Source organism: Tachyglossus aculeatus, chromosome 7 (assembly GCF_015852505.1).
Source record: "Tachyglossus aculeatus isolate mTacAcu1 chromosome 7, mTacAcu1.pri, whole genome shotgun sequence".
NCBI classification, from domain to species: Eukaryota; Metazoa; Chordata; class Mammalia; order Monotremata; family Tachyglossidae; genus Tachyglossus; species Tachyglossus aculeatus.
The window spans coordinates 14,308,707-14,325,832 of NC_052072.1; the positions used below are offsets into that span (position 1 = coordinate 14,308,707).

At 43.3% G+C, this 17,126-nt stretch overlaps 1 protein-coding gene across 1 annotated transcript in view; it reads left to right on the top strand.

The window, feature by feature from the left end:
• Window positions 1-17,126, top strand: part of SYPL2 (synaptophysin like 2) — a 52,160-nt gene that overhangs the window by 505 nt on the left and 34,529 nt on the right. The window lies entirely within an intron of this gene.

Consider the following 17,126-nt stretch of genomic DNA (forward strand, 5'->3'; position numbering starts at 1 on the left):
TGCAGAGCACTGTACTAAGCGCTTGGGAAGTCCAAGTTGGCCACATAGACGGTCCCTACCCAACAGCGGGCCCACAGTCTAGAAGGGGGAGACAGACAACAAAACATATTAACAAAATAAAATAGACTAGGTACAAATAAATCTATTTTGTCAATGATCAATCAATCAATCGTATTTATTGAGCGCTTACTGTGTGCAGAGCACTGTACTAAGCGCTTGGGAAGTCCAAGTTGGCCACATAGAGAGGCGGCCCCTACCCGACAGCGGGCTCACAGTCTAGAAGGGGGAGACAGACAACAAAACATATTAACAGAATAAAATAAATAGACTATGTACAAATAAATATATTTATTTTGTCAATGATCAATCAATCAGTCGTATTTATTGAGCACTTACTTTGTGCAGAGCACTGTACTAAGCGCTGGGGAAGTCCAAGTTGGCCACATAGAGAGACGGCCCCTACCTAACAGCGGGCTCGCAGTCTAGAAGGGGGAGACAGACAGCAAAACATATTAACAAAATAAAATAGACTATGTACAAATAAATCTATTTTGTCAATGATCAATCAATCAGTCGTATTTATTGAGCGCTTACTGTGTGCAGAGCACTGTACTAAGCGCTTGGGAAGTCCAAGTTGGCCACATAGAGAGGCGGCCCCTACCCGACAGCGGGCTCACAGTCTAGAAGGGGGAGACAGACAATAAAACATATTAACAGAATAAAATAAATAGACTATGTACAAATAAATATATTTATTTTGTCAATGATCAATCAATCAGTCGTATTTATTGAGCACTTACTTTGTGCAGAGCACTGTACTAAGCGCTGGGGAAGTCCAAGTTGGCCACATAGAGAGACGGCCCCTACCTAACAGCGGGCTCGCAGTCTAGAAGGGGGAGACAGACAGCAAAACATATTAACAAAATAAAATAGACTATGTACAAATAAATCTATTTTGTCAATGATCAATCAATCAGTCGTATTTATTGATCGCTTACTTTGTGCAGAGCACTGTACTAAGCGTTTGGGAAGTCCAAGTTGGCCACATAGAGAGACGGCCCCTACCCAACAGCAGGCTCACAGTCTAGAAGGGGGAGACAGACAACAAAACATATTAACAAAATAAAATAAATAGACTATGTACAAATAAATCTATTTATTTTGTCAATGGTCAATCAATCAATCGTATTTATTGAGCGCTTACTTTGTGCAGAGCACTGTACTAAGCGCTTGGGAAGTCCAAGTTGGCCACATAGAGAGACGGCCCCTACCCGACAGTGGGCTCACAGTCTAGAAGGGGGAGACAGACAATAAAACATATTAACAGAATAAAATAAATAGACTATGTACAAATAAATATATTTATTTTGTCAATGATCAATCAATCAGTCGTATTTATTGAGCACTTACTTTGTGCAGAGCACTGTACTAAGCGCTGGGGAAGTCCAAGTTGGCCACATAGAGAGACGGCCCCTACCTAACAGCGGGCTCGCAGTCTAGAAGGGGGAGACAGACAGCAAAACATATTAACAAAATAAAATAGACTATGTACAAATAAATCTATTTTGTCAATGATCAATCAATCAGTCGTATTTATTGTTCGCTTACTTTGTGCAGAGCACTGTACTAAGCGCTTGGGAAGTCCAAGTTGGCAACATAGAGAGACGGCCCCTACCCAAGAGCGGGCTCACAGTCTAGAAGGGGGAGACAGACAACAAAACATATTAACAAAATAAAATAAATAGAATAGGTACAAATAAATCTATTTATTTTGTCAATGATGTGCATCTAGCTTTACTTCTATTGATTCTGATGACTCTCATTCATTCATTCAATCGTATTAATTGAGCGCTTACTGTGTGCAGAACACTGTACTAAGCGCTTGGGAAGTCCAAGTTGGCCACATCTAGAGCCGGTCCCTACCCAACAGCGGGCTCACAGTCTAGAAGGGGGAGACAGACAACAAAACATATTAACAGAATAAAATAAATAGAATATGTACAAATAAATCTATTTATTTTGTCAATGATGGGCATCTAGCTGTACTTCTATTTATTCTGATGACTTTCATTCATTCATTCGATCGTATTTATTGAGCACTTACTGTGTGCAGAGCACTGGACTAAGCACTTGGGAAGTCCAAGTTGGCAACATCTAGAGATGGTCCCTACCCAACAGCGGGCTCACAATCTAGAAGGGGGAGACAGACAACAAAACAAAACATATTAACAAAATAAAATAAATAGAATAAATATGCACAAATAAAATAAATAAATAAATAGAGTAATAAATTCATACAAACATATACATGAAGTTCATCTTAACCTGGAATAATATTAATAATAATGATAATAATGATAAATAAAACAATAAAATTTCCAAGCGCTAAAGTTGTTACAATGCCAGTGGTATTTGTTAAGCGCTTCCTATGGGCCAGACACCATAATAATAATAATTATTATTATGGTACTTGTAAACTGCTTACTATGGGCCGGGCACTGTAATAAAATAATTATTATTAGGGTATTTATTATTATTATTATTATTATTAATAATAATAATGCTTGTACTTGTTAAGCGCTTTCTATGTGCAAAGCACTATTCTAAGTGCTGGGGTAGATACAAGGTAATCAGGTTGTCCCACGTGGGGCTCACAGTCTTCATCCCCATTTTACAGATGAGGGAACTGAGGCCCAGAGAAGTTAAGTGACTTGCCCGAAGTCACACAGCTGACAAGTGGTGGAGGCAGAATTTGAACCCACAACCTCTGACTCCAAAGCCTGTGCTTTTGCCATTGAGCCACACTGCTTCTCTAATAATAATGATGATGATAAATAAAACAATAAAAGTTCCAAGCGCTAAAGTTGATAAAATGCCGATGGTATTTGTTAAGCACTTCCCATGGGCCAGGCACTGTAATAATAATAATTATTATTATGGCATTTGTAAAGTACTTCCTATGGGCCAGGCTCTGTAATAATAATAATTATTATTATGGTATTTGTAAATCGCTTACTATGGGCCAGGCACTGTAATAATAATTATGATGATGATGATGATATTTGTAAAGCACTTACTATGGGCCAGGCACTGTAATAATAATAATTATTATTATGGTATTTGTAAGGAGTTTACTATGGGCCGGGCACTGTAATAAAAATTATTATTACTAGGGTATTTAATAATAATAATAATAATAATAATTGCATTTGTTAAGCACTTACTATGTGCAAAGCATGGTTCTAAACGCTGGAGAGGTTACAAGGTGATCAGGTTGTCCCACGGGGGGCTCACAGTCAATCCCCATTTTACAGATGAGGTAACTGAGGTACAGAGAAGTGAAGTGACTTGCCCAAAGTCACACAGCTGACAACTGGCGGAGCCGGGATTTGAATCCATGACCACTGACTCCATAGCCCGTGCTCTTTCCACTGATCCATGAAAGATAAAACAATTAACACATAACTGTGAGCCCGCTGTTGGGTAGCGACCATCTCTATATGTTGCCAACTTGTACTTCCCAAGCGCTTAGTACAGTGCTCTGCACACAGTAAGCACTCAATATATACGATTGAATGAATAAAAGCTCCAAGCGCTAGAGTTGATACAATGCCAATGGTATTTGTTAAGCGCTTACTATGGGCCAGGCACTGTAATAATATTAATAATAATAATGATAACATTGGTATTTGTTAAGCGCTTACTATGTGCCACGCACTGTTCTAAGCTCTGGGGGGATACAGGGTAATCAAGGTTGTCCAACGTGGGGCTCACAATTTTAATCACCATTTTTCAGATGAGGGAACTGAGGCCCAGAGAAGTTAAGTGACTTGCCCAAAGTCACACAGCCGAGAAGTGGCAGGGTTGGGATTAGAACCCATAACCTCTGACTCCCAAGCCCAGGCTCTTTCCCCTGAGCCACGCTGCTTCCCCAATAATAATTATTATTATGGTATTTGTAAAGCGCTTACTATGGGCCGGGCACTGTAATAATAATAATTATTATTATTATGGTATTTGTAAAGCGCTTACTATGGGCCGGGCACTGTAATAATAATAATTATTATTAGGGTATTTGTTAAGTACTTACAATGTGCCAGGCACTGTATTAAGCACTGGGGCGGATACAAGCAAATCGGGTTGGTCCCATGTGGGGCTCATCTTAATCCCCATTTTACAGGTGAGGTAATTGAGACACAGAATAATAATAATAATGATCATTATGGCATTTGTTAAGTGCTTACTATGTGCCAGGCACTGTTCTAAGCAGGGACACAGTCCCTGTCCCAAGTAAGGTTCACAGTCTTAATCCCCACTTTACAGATGAGGTAACTGAGACACCTTCTGTTCTCGATCTACACTCACTCCCTTGGTGACCTCATTCGCTCCCACGGCTTCAACTATCATCTCTACGCTGATGACACCCAGATCTCCATCTCTGCCCCTGCTCTCTCCCCCTCTCTCCAGGCTCGCATCTCCTCGTGCCTTCAGGACATCTCCATCTGGATGTCTGCCCGCAACCTAAAACTCAACATGTCCAAGACTGAACGCTTTGTCTTCCCTCCCAAACCCTGCCCTCTCCCTGACTTTCCCATCTCTGTTGACGGCACTACCATCCTTCCCGTCTCACAAGCCCGCAACCTTGGTGTCATCCTCGACTCCGCTCTCTCGTTCTCCCCTCACATCCAAGCTGTCACCAAAACCTGCCGGCCTCAGCTCCGCAACATTGCCAAGATCCGCCCTTTCCTCTCCATCCAAATGCTACCCTGCTCGTTCAGTCTCTCATCCTATCCCGTCTGGACTACTGCACCAGCCTTCTCTCTGATCTCCCATCCTCGTGTCTCTCTCCACTTCAATCCATACTTCACGCCGCTGCCCGGGTTGTCTTTGTCCAGAAACGCTCTGGGCATGTTACTCCCCTCCTCAAAAATCTCCAGTGGCTACCAATCAACCTACGCATCAGGCAGAAACTCCTCACCCTGGGCTTCAAGGCTGTCCATCACCTCGTCCCCTCCTACCTCACCTCCCTTCTCTCCTTCTCCAGCCCAGCCCGCACCCTCCGCTCCTCCGCCGCTAATCTCCTCACCGTACCTCGTTCTCGCCTGTCCCGCCATCGACCCCCGGCCCACGTCATCCCCCAGGACCTGGAATGGCCTCCATCCCCACATCCGCCAAGCTAGCTCTCTTCCTCCCTTCAGGGCCCTACTGAGAGCTCACCTCCTCCGGGAGGCCTTCCCAGACTGAGCCCCCTCCTTCCTCTCCCACTCCTTCCTCTCCCCCTCCTTCCCCTCTCCATCCCCCACCTTACCTCCTTCCCTTCCCCACAGCACCTGTATATATGTATATATATTTGCACGTATTTATTACTCCATTTATTTTACTTGTATATATTTATTCTATTTATTTTATTTTGTTAATATGTTTTGTTTTGTTCTCTGTCTCCCCCTTCTAGACTGTGAGCCCACTGTTGGGTAGGGACCATCTCTATATGTTGCCAACTTGTACTTCCCAAGCGCTTAGTACAGTGCTCTGCACACAGTAAGTGCTCAATAAATACGATTGATTGATTGATTAATAATCATGATAATTATGGCATTTGTTAGGCACTTACTATATTCCAGGCACAGTTCTAAATGCTTGGGTTGGACAAAGGCCCTGTCCCACGTAACGTTCACAGTCTTAATCCCCATTTTACAGATGAGGCATCTGAGGCCCAGAGAAGTGAAGTGACTTGCCCAAGGTCACACAGCAGGCACGTGGTTGAGGCAGGATTAGAATCCATGACCTTCTGACTCCCAAGCCCATGGTGATCCCACTAGGCCAAGCTGCTTCTCTACAAGATAATTGGGTCGGAACCAGTCCCTGTCCCACAAGGGGCTCACAGTCTAACTGGGAGGAAGAACAGGTATCGAATCCCCATTTTACAGGAGAGAAAACTGAGGTACAAAGAAGTTAAGTGCCTTGCCTAAGGTCACACAAGAGGCAGGGAACAGCATTCTACACACAGTAAGCACTCAGTAAATGCCATTGATTGAACCTCTAAACTCTAAACTCATTATGGGCAAGGAACCTGTCTGCTAATTCTTTTGGACTGTAATAGTAATAGTAATGATGTCATTTGTTAAGCGCTTACTATGTGCAAAGCACTGTTCTAAGCACTGGGGAGGTTACAAGGCGATCAGGTTGTCCCACGGGGGGCTCACGGTTTTAATCCCCACTTTACAGATGAGGTAACTGAGGCACAGAGAAGTGAAGTGACTTGCCCAAAGTCGCACAGCTGATGCTGAAGCTCTCAAAAAAATACCATGGATTGATTGGGTGATTGATTATTTGATCAATCAATCAATCAATCAATCATATTTATTGAGCGCTTACTGTGTGCAGAGCACTGTACTAAGCGCTTGGGAAGTACAAGTTGGCAACATATAAAGACAGTCCCTACCCAACAGTGGGCTCACAGTCTAAAAGGGGGAGACAGAGAACAAAACCAAACATACTAACAAAATAAAATAAATAGAAAAGATATGTACAGGTAAAATAAATAAATAAATAAATAAATAAATAGAGTAATAAATATGTACAAACATATATACATATATACAGGTGCTGTGGGGAAGGGAAGGAGGTACTGGGATTAGAAACTGCCGGTGCGCCTTGTCTATTGACCAGCCGCGAGGGTGGATTTGGCCTTTCGATCAGGCCTTGCCTACTCATTACCCAAGTAAATCGAGATCTGCTAATTATCTAGTTAATTTGATGTGTAGACAGTCCAAATCGAATCATTCAGGCTCCAAGTTATTTGGTTGGTTTTTGTTTGTTTTTTCAATGGTATTAGTTAAACATTTACTGTGTGCCAGGCACCGTACTCAGGTTGGACACAGTCCATATCCCACATGGGGCTCACAGCCTTAACCCCCATTTTACAGATGAGATCACTTAGAAGGTAACTTTGGCATTATACTCGGTTCATCTCTCTCATTCCAACCACATATTCAATCTGTCACCAAATGCTATCGGTTCAACCTTCACAACATCACTAAAATCTGCCCATTCCTCTCCATCCAAACTGTACCACATTAATCCAAGCACTTATCCTATCCGGCCTTGATTACCGCATCAGCCTCTTTGCTGATCTCCCTCCCTCCTGTCTCTCTCAACTCAATTTCATACTCCACTCCGCTGCCCGGACTATTTTTCTACAAAAACATTCAGGCCATGTTTCCCCACTCCTCAAGAACCTCCAGTGGTTGCCCAACCACCTCCTCATAATAATAATAATAATGATGGTATTTGTTAAGCGCTTACTATGTGCCAAGCACTGTTTTAAGCGCCGGGGTAGATACAAGGTAATCAGGTTGTCCCACGTGGGGCTCACAGTCTTAATCCCCATTTTACAGATGAGGTAACTGAGGCACAGAGAAATTAAGTGACTTGCCCAAAGTCACACAGATGACAAGTGGTGGGGCCAGGATTAGAACCCACGACCTCTGACATCAAACAGAAACTCCTTACAATAGGCTTTAAAGCACTCAATCATCTTAACTCTTTCTACCTTACATCCCTGATTTCCTTCTACGACCCACACTTTGTTCCTTTAATGCCCACCTCGATATCGCCCATCTCACCACCCATTTCTTGACCACATCCTGCCTTTTTCCTGGAATACCTTCACCCTTCATACCTGACAGACGATCTCTCCCCCCTCCTTCAGAGTCTTATTAAAAACACGTCTCCTCCAAGAGGCCTTCCCCAACTAAGTCCTCATTTCCCTTTCTCCCATTCCCTTCTGTGTCACCCTTGTACTTGGATTTTCACCCTTTATTCACCCTGCCTCTAGCCCCACAGCACTTATGTATATATCCATAATTTATATATATTTATATTAAAGTCTGCCTCTCCCTCTAGATTGTAAACTCACTGTGGGCAAGGAATGTATCTACCAACTCTGTTATACTGTACTCTCCTAAGCCCTTAGTACAGGGCTCTGCACACAGTAAGCGCTCAATAAATACGATTGATTGACTCCCGCTTACTGCTGCCAGACTCTGAGGCCTGGCTGGAGATCTTTTGCAGTCCTGCCAGAGTGACCGCTTGTCTCCCTGTCTATTGCTCTCCTCTCTGGCTCATTGTCTTCTACAAACCCTTCCCCCTCAAAACCCTTCCCCCTAGAATCTCTGTGCCCAGTTGGTCATCACCTTCAAAATGAATACTCCACTCGAGAGCTCCCAAAGCCACCTTCCCTGTTATGCCACAACACACCGGTTAGAAAACTCTGTCCCATCATCAATGGTGTTGAGCACTTACTGTGTGCAGAGTACTGTACTAAAGCACTTGGACTTCACCCAAACCACCCCAAATCTCTCACAGAATGTGTCTTTTTTTCTGTAGAAAAACAGCTAGCTTTGGCTCTCCTTCCTACCTTTAACTGAGAGTGGGGATGAAGGAAGATAAGGACATTGTGAATTGTAGTTGAACACACATTGTTCGGAGGAACAAGGAGAAAAGCTCGAAGGTTTTCCTCCCGTGTCCACCTATCCTGTTTAGCTCTGACCTTTTGGAATTTCTTACACAAAATAAACAAAAGCACAACAAGCAAAAAAAAAAAACCAAAAACTGGAGTTAATTTGACAAGAGGAACTTTGCTTCAAGTTCTTGAGTAAAAAGGAGCCAAATGTAGAGTAAAACGGCCGTTCAGGTCATTATATTGGGGTCAATCCTGTTTGAGCCGGCCAATGCTCATGGGTCCAAACCAATCAGAGCCGGTGAGGGTCAAGAAAGTGGTTCAGACCTGCCCTGGGTTAGACCCAATCCTGAGGACTACTGGGGTCCAGGCTGGTTCCAGAGTGCCCACTGATTCATGTTGTTTTATGGTTGGTGAGTCTAAGGGTCCAATCTGAACCAAGACCCCTCTGCCCACCCAAGGTCCTCTCTTGAAAGGCCCAAACTCCCTGGGAAGGGAAAGGAAAGAGGGGAAGGATGTGGTATTTACTTATATCAATATCTGTTTCCCCCTCTAGACTGTAAGCTCGTTGTGGGCAGGGAATGTGTCTGCTATATTGTTACATTTTACTCTCCCAAGTGCTTAGAGCAGTGCTCTGCACATAGTAAGTGCTCAATAAATACAACTGACTGATTGGTACAATGCAAACCCTACTTTGTGCTTCAACTTCTGGGAGAGACCCTGGAAATAGGTTCAGCTAGACTGTAAGCTCGTTGTGGGTTCATTCATTCATTCATTCATTCATTCAACCAACCAACCAACCATTCAATCATATTTATTGAGCACCTACTGTAATAATAATAACAATGATGGTATTTGTTAAGTACTTATTGTGTGTGAAGCACTGTTCTAAGCACTAGGGGACATACAAGGTGATCAGGTTTTCCCAGAGGGGGTTCACAGTCTTAATTCCCATTTTACAGATGAGGTGACTGAGGCACAGAAAAGCTAAGTGACTTGCCCAAAGTCACACAGCTGACAGGTGGCAGAGCCGGGATTAGAACCCACGACCGCTGACTCCCAAGCCCAGGCTTTTTCCACAGAGCCATGCTGCTTCTCTAAGACTGTGTGCAGAGCACTGTACTAAGCACTTGGGAAAGTACAATACAGCAATAAACAGTGACATTCCCTGCACACAACGAGCTTACAATCTAGTGGGGGGGGGGAGGCAGATATAAATACAAATAAATAAAATGACAGATATGTACATAAGTACTGCAGGGTTGTGGGGGGGAAGAGAAAAGGGAGTACGTCAGGGTGATGCAGAAGGGAGTGGGAGATGAGGAAAAGTGGGGCTTAGTCTGAGAAGACCTCTTGGAGGAGATGTGACCTCAATGTCTACCAACTCTGTTATATTGTTCCCTCCCAAGTGCTCAGTACACTGCTCTGCACATAGTAAGCACTCAATAAATATGATTGATCGATTGATTGCAGATTCATTTTCATGGGAGCCTGGGGGCTTCCAAGCTTGGGAGGCCCCTTTATACCATATTCAATCTTTTTGCCTGAACTATTAAACCTCCAGGCTCACAAAGGTACATACTACTTTTTATTTGTTGTAGAATAAATTATTAGTTGGAGATCATTTACAGTTTATATAGTGAGCCCCTCCTAAATGTAGGGCCCTGGGCTGCAACCTCTGAAGCCACTTGGACAATTTAACCTTTCTCTCCAAGGTTGCATTTCCAGAGTTACTGGGGGTGGCCAGAATGTGGGATCCAACTTTAATGACTTGCTTCATTTACACTCCTTTCTGAGCTATCCCCATGCAGCAACCTCCTCCCTGTGTAGAAAATAGAGCATGGGCTTGGAAGTCAGAAGGTCATAGGTTCTAATCCCTCCTGTGCCACTTGTCCGCTGTGTGACCTTGGGCAAGCCACTTAACTTTTCTATGTCTAAGTTACCTCATGGGTAAAATGGGGATTAAGACTGTGAGCCCCACATGCGACAACCTGATTACGTTGTGTCTAACTCAGCATTGAGAAAAGTGCTTGGCACATAGTAAGCGCTCAACAAATACCATAATTATTATTATTATTATTATGGAGAAGGTTCCCTAGACTGTAAACTCCTTGAGAGGAAGGATCACGGCAGTTAATTCTATTGTAGTCTCCCAAGCTTTTAGTATGGAGCAGCGTGGCTCAGTGGAAAGAACCCGGGCTTTGGAGTTGGAGGTCATGGGTTCAAATCCCTGCTCCGCCAACTGTCAGCTGTGTGACTTTGGGCAAGTCATTTAACTTCTTTGTGCCTCAGTTACCTCATCTGTAAAATGGGTATTAAAATTGTGAGGCCCTCCATTGGACAACCTGATCACCTTGCAACTTCCCCAGCGCTTAGAACAGTGCTTTGCACATAGTAAGCACTTAACAAATACCATCATTATTATTATGGGGGTCTACACTCAGTACCTATCAATAAACACAATTGATCATGACAGTGACGATAATGATAATAATGATATTTGTTACGCGCTTACTATGTGCCAAGCACTATTCTAAGCACAAGGTAATCAGGTTGGAGACAGTCCCGTTCCCACATGGGGCTCACAGTCTTAATCCCCATTTTACAGATGAGGTAACTGAGGCACAGAGAAGATAAATGACTTGCCAAAGTGACGGACCAGTGGCAGAGGCAGGACTAGAACCCATGACCGTCTGATTCCCAAGCCTGTGCTCTATCCACTACAGCTCTGTAGGCCCTTAGTTTAGTCTGCAGCCTAATTACCACTCTGCTACTACACTCTATTTGACTATCTCCCAAAGGATGTGCCTGTCTTCTTAATTCAGTTTTCTTCTTCCTTGTCCATCTTCACATCATTGGTCAGTCTCCTGCTTAGATAAGAGAGTCCAATGACAGCATTTAAACCTCTATTGCCTTTACAGATTTTGTTGTTACATTTGTGGCTTCCCTGATGCAGGCTGGTTTTCTTCAGGTTTGTCATCAGCCTATAATTCCTGGCTATTCATATTGTACTTTCCCAAGCGCTCAGTGCAATGCTTCGCACACAGCAAGCGCTTAATAAATAGGATTGAATGAACATTTCGGCGAAACGGTTTCCCACCATTTGTGTGCCTTCCTGAGCGGGGGCTTTAGGTTTCAAGGATACAGTACAACGAGGCCTCGGACGGTGCTGGAGGTCAACTGAAGCAAGAGACACCAGGCTGACACACTATGATCAAAAAAGAAGCTTCTCTTCTCAAGAAGAAGCTTCATGCTGGCCTTGAGACAAAGAAGCAGAAACAAAACCAGCCCCGGGGTCTCCAAACAACAAATATGTCTGCACAACAGTCAACCACCTTTGTGGGAACTATGAGATCAGGATTGGGTCCGTATTGACCTTTTCTGTCACGCCTAGATGAATTTCATCGTCAGTGACATCTTCTTCTACTAGGAAAGATAACTATATAGTAATAATAATGATGATGGCATTTGTTAAGCGCTTATTACATGCGAAGCACTGTTCTAAGCGCTGGGGGGATACAAGGTGATCAGGTTGTCCCACGTGGGGTTTACAGTCTTAATCCCCATTTTACAGATGAGGTAACTGAGGCTCAGAGAAGTTAAGTGACTTTCCCAAGGTCACACAGAAAACATGTGGCAGAGCTGGGATTAGAACCCATGACCTCTGACTCCCAAGCCCATGCTCTTTCCACTGAGCCACGCTGCTTCTATATATGTGCATTTACTCAAAGAAGATAATAATAATAATAATAATAATAATAATAATAATAATAATGGTATTTGTTAAGCACTTACTATGTGCAAAGCACTGTTCTAAGCATTGGGGAGGTTACAAGGTGATTAGGTTGTCCCATGGCGGGCTCACAGTTTTAATCCCCATTTTACAGATGAGGTAACTGAGGCTCAGAGAAGTTAAGTGACTTGCCGAAGGTCACACTGAAGACATGTGGCAGAGCCGGGATTAGAACCCATGACCTCTGACTCCCAAGCCCATGCTCTTTCCATTGAGCCACGCTGCTTCAATATATGTGCATTTACTCAAAGATAATAATAATAATAATAATGGTATTTGTTAAGTGCTTACCATGTGCAAAGCACTGTTCTAAGCACTGGGGAGGTTACAAGGTGATTAGGTTGTCCCATGGCGGGCTCACAGTTTTAATCCCCATTTTACAGATGAGGTAACTGAGGCTCAGGGAAGTTAAGTGACTTGCCCTAGGTCACACAGCAGACATGTGGCAGAGCCAGGATTAGAGCCCATGACCTCTGTCTCCCAAGCCCATGCTCTCTCCACTGAGCCACGCTGCGTCTATATATGTGCATTTACTCAAAGAAGATGCCACTGGTTGAAATCTATATATATCTATAGAGACATATATAGGGGGATATATATATATAATCACACGCGCTAGTTTGTCACTCATTTTTAGACATTCCATTGTAAGATCAGTTGTTGAATTAATTCTTTGCTATATTACTATTAGGAATTTTCCATCTGAATTTCCATGTCCTGTTGCTTTATTAGCCAAGTTCCTTTGGAAAAATGGGTCTATACTCCTGAGATTCATAAGGTTCAGGATGATGAAGCCCCTTTTCCTGGCATGGAGACATGAAATTTATTTCCACCATCTCAAGCGGTGGGTATTTATGATTATTAATATTAAAAGTAATAATAATAGTATTTGTTCAATACTTACTAGGTGACAAGTACAGTACTAAGTGCTGGGATAGATAAAAGATAATCAAGTCTTCACATGGGGCTCACAGTCTGAATTGGTGGGAGAACAGATGTTGGATCTCCATTTTGCAGGTGAGGGAACTGAGGTACAGAGAAGTTAAATAACTTGCCCAAAGTCACAGAGCAATTTACTATTCTATTTATTTTATTTTGCTAATATGTTTTGTTTTGTTGTCTGTCTCCCCGTTCTAGACTGAGCCCGCTGTTGGGTAGGGACCGTCTCTATATGTTGCCAGCTTGTACTTCCCAAGCGCTTAGTACAGTGCTCTGCACACAGTAAGCACTCAATAAATACGATTGAATGAATGAGTGAATGAATGGAGAAGTCCCCTGACTCCAGACCTGCACTCTTTTCACTAGGCTATGCTGCTTCCCTGTGTGTCTCTGACATGACAAAGAAAAAAGCCAAACAGTCTGCCGGTCAATGTTCACTCAAGCTCTCAAGCCCTTCCATGGCAAATCTTTCCCAGGCACCAGGAGGTACCTGCTTGTGACATTCCTGTAAAGCCCATCACATCAATCAATAGTATTTATCAAGCCTTTACTGTGTGCAGAGCACTCTACCAAGCACTTGTTGTACAATACCAGAAAGCTGGTAGACACGCTCCATGCCCACAAGGAGCTTACAAATAGAAGGGGGAATCCAGGAGCTTTCCCGTCCAGGAATTCAATGGGACTCGAGTAAATCAAACACTTAATCCATTAAAGGGGTGACATATTTCAATCTCGTCACCAAGGCACAGTAGAGAGGAGAGGTGAGCACTGTAAATAATCCAAATCAAACATTCCACTTCCCCTTGCCTGTGTAGGCCCCACCTCGATTCATTCAATCGTATTTGTTGAGCGCTTACTGTGTACCGAGCACTGTACTAAGCGCTTGATGTCTGATACTAAGGAAAACAAGACTAAAATCTTCATTTTGACACGTGAGGAGTATTATGGAATAAGCAAAACTACCACTCCTGCTCACCCCTGAAGATTCAGAGCACTCACTGACCTAAGAATCCAATCTAACTTCAAGAGGAAGGCAAGAGACTGTTATTATAAATACAGGAGGCAGAGGCAAATCATTCAGCCAGGATTGTGAATGAATGAATGACTGGGCCCCCGCCTTACCTCCTTCCTCTCCCCACAGCACCTGTATATATGTTTGTACGTATTTATTATTCTATTTTACTTGTACATACTTATTCTATTTGGTTAATATGTGTTGTTGTCTGTTTCCCCCTTCCAGACTGTGAGCCCACTGTTGGGTAGGGACCGTCTCTATATGTTGCCAACTTGTACTTCCCAAGCGCTTAGTCCAGTGCTCTGCACACAGTTAGCGCTCAATAAATATGAATGAATGAATGAATGAATGATCGTGCAGAAACCCTGCACATTTGGAAGACAAAAGGTGTTCTAATCCTGGCTCCTTGTCTGCTGTTTGTTTTTACTTTGTGCAGAGCACTGTGCTAAGCGCTTGGGAAAATACAATACAAAAGAGTTGGTTGACGTGATCCCTGCCCACAAGGAGATTATGGTCTACAGTGGGAGGCAGACATTTAAATACATTACAGATAGGGGAAATGGTAAAGTTTAAGGCTAAAGTAGGTTAAAGAAGTAAGGTATAAGGATTAAGAAGCAGTCTGGCCTAGTGGAAAGAATTTGGACCTGGAAGTCAGAGGCCCTGGGTTCTAATCCTAGCTTCACTATTTTGGGCAAATCACTTAATTTCTCTGTGCTTCAGTTCCTCCAACTGCAAAATGGGGATGCAATACCTCTTCTACTTCCTACTTGGACTGTGAGCCCCATATGGGACCTGATTATCTTGTATATTTCCTCAGCGTTTAGTATACTGCTTGACACGTAGTAAATGTTTGATGAATGCCAATATTATTATTATTGTTCTTATATACAAAAGCGCTGTGGGGCTAGGGTGAGTATCAAAGTGCTAAAAGCTCGATGTGGACAGGGAACTTTTTTTATTAACTCTGCTGCATTTTATTCTCCCAAGTACTTAGTACAGTACTCTGCCAAGTAAGTGCCCAATAAATACCACTGATTGATTGATTGATTAAGGGGTACATAGCCAAGTGCACAGGTGATACCAAGATCAGGGTGGAGGGGGGGGGGGAATGAGGTCTTAGTCAGGGAAGGCCTCTTGGAAGACATGTGATTTTAAGAAATGCTTTGCAGAAAAAAACAATAGGATTTGGTGACAAACTAAATATGGCAGGGGAAGCGGGGTTTGTGCACATGACCTTCTGAATATGGCGGTAGGGGCTGGGAGGTTAAGCTCATGATCTTCTGGAGATTTTCCCACCAAGAGCCTGTTCTCAATGGTGAGAAAGCCCATCCCATTTCCCCAAGGCCATCTCTGGGTTCACATCACTTTCTCAGTGGGAATGGATTGAACATGTCACTGCTAAGTGATTATTTACAGCATGTTAAGAGGGGAGAGGAGGCTTAAGGGAAGATGTTCAATACGTGCGCTAGACCTTTGGATTCTCAAAGGGAATTTTGAAGACGACCAAGAATCTGGCTTTCTGCCACTAGCTCCCTCTGTGACCTTGGACAAGATCCTTAATCTTGGTGTGTTTCGGTTTCCTCTACTGTAAAACGAAAGTGAAATCTCCCAAGAATACAACTAACTTCTTGACCACTGTAAAATGTGAAGTGGGAAATGTAAACTACAAGGAGAAGAATGCATGTGAGTCCATGCAGATGAAAAAAACCCTTGACAGTGCTAAGCTGAAAAGGAGGGCAACCAGTCCACAGTTCCTCAAGTACCCTGTACCACTACTGAGGGCAGGACAGTGGGCTGACTGAGCCATCTGTCTGCCTTACTCTGGCATTGCTTATATCTTATTAATTCTGCCAGTGGAAGGAGTAGAGAACTGGGAGTCAGGAGACCTGGGTTCTAATCCTAACTCTGCTACTGGGCTGCTCTGTGTGGCTTAGTGGAAAGAACGTGGGTTTGGGAGTCAGCAGCCGTGGGTTCGAATCCCGGCTCTGCCACTTGTCAGCTGTGTGACTTTGGGCAAGTCACTTAACTTTCCTGTGCCCCTGTTACCTCATCTGTAAAATGGGGACTAAGACTGTGAGCCCCACACGGGACAACCTGATAACTTTGTATCCACCCTAGTGCTTAGAACAATGCTTGGCACATAGTGAGCGCTTAACAAATGCCATCATTATTGTTATTATTATGTAAAACACCTCACTTCTCTGCTCTTCCATTTCCTCATCTGTAAAATGGGGATGAAATACCTGTTCTCCCTTTCTCTTCAATTCTGAGCCCTGTGTGGCACAGGGGCTGGGTCCAGTCTGATTATGTTGTATCCAACCTGACACTTGGCAGATAGTAAGGGGTTAATAAATACTATTATGATTCCTGGTTTGTTTGCTGCCTAATGATGTGCCACTAGCTCTTCTAGTTGTAATTCAGCTCAGTAAAGGAGAAAAGCAAGATTTGGGCATTTTGGGATTGGATGTATCTTTTAATTGTTTTAAAATGATAATAATAATGGCATTTATAATAATAAATAACAAATGATAATAATAAATAACAAATAATAACAAATGATATCTGTTAAGTGCTTACTATGTACCAGGAACTGTACTGAGCACTAGGGTAGATACAAGATAGGTTGAACTCAGTCCCTCTCCCACATAGGGTTCACAGTCTTAATCCCCATTTTACAGATGAGGGAACTGAGGCACAAAGAAGTTAAGTGACTTGCCCAAAGTCACACAGCAGATGGGGGGAGGAACCAGGATTAGAACCCTGGTTCTCTGTCTCTCAGGCCTATGTTTTTTCCACTAGGCCATGCTGTTTCCAGTTGTTTCCTTTTAGGGACAGTTTGGGGATGGTCATGGGCCCATGCCTCCCAATGACCCTGCCAGCACCCAAGGGACCACCCTGAGATAACCCAAGGCGGCAAC